General features: G+C 38.4%; 1 pseudogene; it reads right to left on the bottom strand.

Annotated features, from left to right (window-relative positions):
* Positions 1 to 5923: 5923 nt before the first annotated feature.
* Positions 5924 to 7076, bottom strand: LOC101630045 (annotated as a pseudogene).
* Positions 7077 to 7289: the final 213 nt, after the last annotated feature.

The following is a 7289-nucleotide window of genomic DNA, read 5'->3' on the forward strand; positions in this document are numbered from 1 at the left end:
CATCAATTTGATTAATGGAGTCATTTTTCTCTCCAAGCATGTTAAATCACATTCATAACTGAGTCCCTGAAATAAATTTTCAGCTCAGTCAGAATACATCCTGCCAAAAGAATGTTTGGCAAATAGTAGATAGTCAATAATCACTGAAAATAACAAACATGCATTCTAGTAAGGCATATACAGTATAGATTTTCAACCTCCTACAAATTATTTAATTGAAATGTTAACAGAAGTACAGTTAGTGCCTCATCCAACTTGCTTAAGAGTTGCTTCATTACTTGAAATGCATTATGGGGAGACATTAATTAATATCAATCGAGCTTACTATGAAATTAAAGCAATGTTATCAGCAATGTACTCTGAGACTATATAACAATTTAAAGTCACTGTATTCCTTGTTTCCTCAGTGTACACTGATATTTAAATGCATGTCATAATGTATAAATAATCATTTATCAAGAAGAATCAAAGTGCATCCTTTCAACTTGCATTGAGAAGGCTTCCTGAATTCTCATTCATAGATATCAAATGAGGGTGTTCCCCTGTACTAGGTACTGTTCCAGGCACTGAATACACAGAGGTTAAGACATATGATTCCTGTCCTCAAGAAGTTTTATACCTAATACTCTTAAGTAGAACAAGGTATTATCTGTGCTAAGACAGAATGAAGATACAAATGATGAAGTTGTGGGTGCAGAGTTAGGTATAGAGGAGAAAAACTGAGGAAAGTTCTCAGTTTTATACCTGAGCACATCAGTTCTCTGTTGTTCATGAAAACTGACTGCAGAAGGCTCTGGGACTGCTTTAGAATAATTCATGATCTTAGCATTGTCTGCAAAAAGACATTCGTTAGCCATGAAGCATACACTTTCAGATACCAGAAAGCAAATACCAGCCTATAACTTCCTACTGCATGCCACATATGGGCACATCTAATCACACATGCTATCCTACTTTATGCTCTAGATATTGTTTTCAGTTTGGTTTTTATTCACTAATGTCAATAATACTCAAGGTCTTGGGAATTTGACTCACTAGGACCAAAGCACCTTAACCCTTATTTCTCCACCCAATTCTCCAAAGAGATTTGCATGTCCTATATAAATACGTTCCTGGAGGTATGTTCTAAAATCCCAAATTATCTGAACTCAAGGAGTCACTGAGATCCCTCTTAACACTGGCTCCCTCTCTGGCAACCTCCCACAGGTTGTGAACACTATTATAGTTGGGCATGTCATTACCAGCAAGATTATGCCTCTACTTCTGTGTTGGTATGCTCTGTAGAACCTGTCACAGTGCCTCACAGGTAGCTCACCAGAGATGATTGGTAATAACTATAAACACAGAAACTCTTTACAGTTTACCAAAATGGTAAAATCCCAAGATTTTGCCATGTACTAGACATGGCAGGACAGACAGGATATGATTAAATATGTTCTATGCCTCTTATTCCCATTCCCACATCCCCACAGTATTTCAAGTAATAGACGTGTAGGTTCTTTATTTTTGCTTCCCAGAAAGAACAGAGGCTCCTATTGGTACCAAATAAGACAATTTATCAGCTTCAAGTAAGCCACCATATGGAACAGATTCTACCTGAGGCTTGTCTGGGTGAAGTCCAAAACGTAGTGGGACCTTATGTCCAATTTATGCAGGGCTCTGACTTACAAGGTAATACCCCAAGGTGCTCTTATGGATGCCAGAACTGTGTTAGTAGACCTAGACACAATAGTCCTAACCTGTAGCCAGTAAGCATAGAGGAAACTTTGATCTTACTAAAAGGCCACTGTTCTATAACGTGCACTCCCTTCTGGGCCCAAAAAGCTCCTATTTGTTGCAAGAGAATTATTTGTGAAATTAAGGGACAGGGGGCTTGTTTGCTCTAAGAAAAGCAAAGAATGAGCTCAGTAACTTACGGAAAGTATTATTTGACTATTGAGTGGTTTAATTTTGCACATGTTCTGATAAATGTTATCTCGCAGTGTTTTATGCAACAATCACCTTGTAAACTAAATTTGTTGACAAAGAAAAATCAGTTTGGGACACCCAAGACATTAGGGATACTGGCAGTTTTGTAAAATACCTGTAATGCTCTCTTCCCTAGCCTCATAGCTAGCCACCAGAAAGGAATATTCTTGCTCAAACATTCTCTTCTCAAGTGATTAGTTCTGTCAACTGATTACCTTCTGGGTAAATTTCAGTATCAAGGAGAAATAACAGTACTTACCCTGGTGCTATTTTGTTTAAGGAAAATATTATCTGACTTAGTTAATCAGTCTCTCATGTCTCATCTACTCCCAAACAATGGCAAATTAAGGAAAAGCAAATTACAGTGAATCTCCAGGGTGTGTGTGTGTACCTCTAAGTTCAGGCGCATTGTATTGAATGGTCAAGATGTATATATTAAAGTGGGCTCCTGGGAACTTTGGAGATTTACATGTTTCCCTTGCTTCTAACAGGGCTGGGAAATGCCACAGTGCAAACAATCCCCATCTGAAGTTTCTGCCATTATGATGCAAGTGGCGTTGCAATTAAATTGAATCAAGACAGCCTCTTCACTTGGTGAGTAGCTTGGACACTGGGGTTCCCTAGTGCCATTATCAAAAGTTTAAGGTAAGACTTTGTAACTGTAGATAGAAGTAAAAGATGGGTACATGACCTGTGATTAAAACTTACCAAATAATAACATTCCACTGCATATCTACCGCTAACCCCTTTCCTATATTGCTGAAATGTCACAAGACATAGCTTCTTAACCCAATTTCACAGATCATAAAATTGAACCAAAGTGAAATTAAAAAGTGGGAAAAATGATATATGAACCAAAATTAGCCTGACTCCAGGGTCAAGCTTTTCCACTATGTACCCACCACTGACTTTACATACTTCTAGAATATAGCCAGCCACCACCTCTCTTACAGTTTGAAAGCAGTTAAGACAATGCACATTATAGGGGAGGTGGTATACTGTGGGGCCAGTTGAGGTTTGTGGGCATCAATTTATCATTAAACCTATCAACATTATTGCATTTTTTCCCTACATGGCATTCAGTTACATTGATGTAGGCAATGAATAGGAAGAAGTTAAATTTACCAAGGGCTGGAATTTTGTCAGGCAAAAACAGTGCCAGAATTAAAGAGATAAACATGTATAAATAGAAATTACTTAACAATAGATGGAGAAATCTTAGCCAGGTAAAGATGGGTGTTTGGCCTATGGAATAGTAAGGTCAATTAACTGGGGTTCCTAATAGTGTTTATTAAATGTAGAGAACTACTAGAACAGAAACAACAAACTTAAAGGAACTGGAGCTATGAAAAGAAGTAACCAAAGAATAACACACCTGAAATTTAGTTACTGGAGAAGACAGAAAGAGTGAACATGAAAATTATAGTAAACTAAAGGCTAAAATCCTTAGTGTCTGGAGGAAGAGATGAAGAAGGAAGTAGACTAGTGTTAAAAAAAAAAAAAAAAGGTTAAGAGCAGAGGGGGTTGGATGGTGAGCTCAAAGTAATATAACCTATTTCTTTTTCCCCAATTATGTTCATTGTGCTTGGTTTAGGAGTTAAGGTTCAAACCTCACCATATGTACATTTTCATGCCCTTCTGAGCCCACCACCAAAGCCCCAGTGACTCTCCAAGCCTTTTTCTCCATTCTCACCACCCTTCCCTTCTGGTTGCCTCGGTTTTGTAGGCAGATGTCAAGGGTTTGTTATGGGTTTGGTTCTATCTAACGGACTGTTTTGTTTCTCTTTGTTCCACATATAAATGAAAGCACCTGGTATTGCTTTTCTCTTTCTGACTTATCTCACTTAGCTTTATCCTCTCTAGTTCTACCTGGGTTGTTGCAAATGGTGACAATTCATCTTTTCTTATAGCTAATGAGTAGCCCATTGTGTCTATATACATTTTCTGATATTTTTCACCATCCTTGGTACTAGGTTGTTTCCAAAACAACTTGACTAATACTGCCTATTTCTATGTTTTTCAGAGAAGGAGAGGGATTGAAAGTATTGATGAAAAGCAGATAGAAGTAAAGAAGGGTACCTGCCCTAAATAACTTTAGCCACACATGAACAACTAAGAGACCATTGCTTACATAGGAGAGGCTAAGTATAAAAAGGGTAAAGGAAGTATATTATTAAGGTAATGCTATCTTGCAGTAAGAAATAAATAAAACCCAAATGGCTTAACTTAGAAGTTTATTTCTTTCTCAATAAAATTCTTTCTCAATAGAATTTTATCTCCTAGAAGAAGAAAGACGTTTTATCAAGTAGTTATTCAAAGGCTGAAATTGATGGAAACTCGCCATCTTCAGTATATATTTCTAAGATAGCTATTAACATCAGACAGCAGAGAGGAGAACTTTGTATCATGAGCCAGGTTTGAAAGGAGCCAATTCCTGTTTCTCCCATTTAATGATTCCTCTGGGAATGGAGTCTATGTTGTGTCCAGAAATGAAAGGGAACAGATTTAGTGACTTGCAGTGAAATCCAGGGACAGTTTAAGCAGACTTTATTTCAAAATGTAGTTTTATCATGCACTGTTCTATGACCCTATGACTTTAAATAAGTCATGTAAACTTATTAATCCTTATTATAAAACTTGGATACATAGTAGTCTTCTACTTCAAAGGGTCAGGCAGAGCAGACAAATGGGGCAAATCTACAAGCAATCAAATTTAGAAAAGTAAATGCCATAAGAAGGAAGCAACAATTACCAGAGCAGTTTTCAAAAAGAGTGATGTCAGAATGCCTCAGTTCAACTAGCCAATTATTTGTTATGTAAGCTTAGCCAAGAAGAGATTATGCCGCCTTATAGGAAGTGTTATGAGGATGAAATGAGTGTTTCAGTGAAAGTTTGAGGATAGCACCTAGCACACAATAAGTTGAATGTAAGTGTTAACTCTTGTGATTTAAAGACAAGGATGATTACTTCCCATTGTGAGGACTGGGGACACTGACATTAGAACTCAATCTTGAACTTTGACACATGGGAAAGAAGTGTGAGGGCCGTTCAAAGTGACATAAACAATTCAAAGTTATATAGAGAAAAAATAATTGAAATATAGGTTATGTCAAAGGAAAACACAAGAGATGACTGTACAGGTGATTTTTAACCATGTAAGTTGAATGCCAAGCTAGGTAGCCCAAACCTTTATCCAGAAAGAGGAGAAGCTTTGTAGTCTGAACAGGGAATGATCAGATAAGAGCAGCAAAATGAATCAAGCAACCTTTCATTGAATGGACTATGGTGTAGAGACACTGGAAGCAACATGTCCAGGTAAGAAGTACAACTACTCAAGTGAGTTATTAAGGGTCAAAGAGACAGTTAGGTACAAAAGATATCATTCAAGCCTTACAAAGTGTGTAGCTGTAACAAACTACCCTAGAAAAGAGAAATTTTAAAAATTCAATGAAACATATAAGCTAGTGACACACAAAATATACTGTATTCCCACTATGAAAAATGAGAATTGAAATCCTCACTTATTTCATATTTTACCTACCAGGAATGTTCATTTCAAATGCAAATTCCTTAAGAAAACACAAATTCCCCCAAAATATGATCTTTGCATGGACCTCCAAACTTTGTTCCCTCCATCCTTCCTATTATTATTATTATTTGTTAAGAAAATTTTTGTGGTTTTATAGTATCATTAAACATCTGAACAAGTCAAAATCTGGGCATTGAGGCAGCTGCTTTCTCCTTCACTTCTTTGAGTTACTAGAGCAATTTGTCAGTAGATTTTAAAAAAAAAAGAGAGAGAGAGAGATAACCTTTTGCACTCCTTAAGTCTTTCCAAGGCATGCACAGATACAACACAAACTTCTCCTGTCAGATGCAACTAGTCTCATGTCCAAACTTCATATACAACACCATGGGGGCAGCCGCGCATGCGCTAACTCCCACCATGGCTTGCTCATTTGTGTATGATATTTGGAGCATCTGGAGGAGTGTAAATAGTATCAGGAATTGGAGGGAGGAGGAAACAGTGTGAGTGCCTGGCAGGGAGGTGGTCAGCAAGCCTGCACATGTCATTGGTGCAAATCCAGGCATCTTGATGTTCTTTAATAAGAACATCTGGTGGAACCCTATGATGGGGTTTTCGTCGGCTTTGAGCTGGCCCACAACCATGCTGACGATGCAATTGTCTGGCGTGGGCTGATGGTCCTGTGCCGTGATGGTGTGCTGGATCTTCTGGAGTGGAAGGCTAGACAACTTCTCCATAATGGCAGCTTTCCCCTGGAAATTGTCGTCCTTCCCGCGTAAGGCATGATGTTTCTATGTAAATTGCGCCTAGCTGAGTTCTGTCATTAGCAAATAACTGGTAGCAATGTTGAATGGAGCTGGGTCCAATCTGTTCCCAAACTGGCTTGTCTCCCACTCGAGGTCACACTGACTCGTTGAGACCCAAGGGGCTGGCACGATGGTGGCGGCGGCAGCAGCGGCAACCCAGTGTGGTCCGCGACTGTGTGTTCCCCTTCACCCCTGCCTTCCCATCCTTATCATTATAAAGAATAATAAATTTATTTATTATTTCAATAACTTTTATTTTCTTCGCTTTAAGTCTTGGCTCGCCTAGTATTCTCCCTCTGGAAGTGTCTTTAAATCTACAACTTAAAATTTCACCTTGAGACCCAGCTGAAAACTGCTTTCGCCATGCAGATTTCCTATCTCTCCAAAAACAGGAAATGACCTCTTTGTTGTCTCTACTCTCAAAGCACTTGATATATTATTCTCATGCTACTGTAATTTAATGCAAAATGCAATAAACACTATTTGTGAATATGTCATCACATGTCATTATTCATTAATTTCTAACAGTTGGAGTGGAGCTTGATAGTTTACAAAGTCATATTTTATTTAGACACAGAAGAAGCAATCCTTTTAGCCACTTTTTGGTACAAAATACAGGAGTATTATTGTTATTATCATTCTTAAAATAACAAATAAACTACCCAAGGTCACTCAACTGCAAAGTAGAAACAGCAAGGCTTGTCTACATCCAGGAAATTTTCCACCACATCCTCTCTCTCCACCAATCTCCTCTTATGCTCCCTACCTGACCTCATGACCCTAAACCTCCCAGGCAGTACCCATGCTGTGTTTGCACTGGTCTAATGAGCAGCAACTCATAATGTGCCATCCTCAAGGCAGCATCTCTGTCATTTCCACTTTTCAATTTCCAGATTACCACTATCTTACTGCCTGTGGCAGGTATTACCACAAATACGACACTCTTTATGACTCCAGCCCATCCATGACAGTGCCTCCAGTAGCCAGGA

Source organism: Condylura cristata, unplaced genomic scaffold, assembly GCF_000260355.1.
Source record: "Condylura cristata isolate star-nosed mole 26May11 unplaced genomic scaffold, ConCri1.0 scaffold00004, whole genome shotgun sequence".
Taxonomy (NCBI): Eukaryota; Metazoa; Chordata; class Mammalia; order Eulipotyphla; family Talpidae; genus Condylura; species Condylura cristata.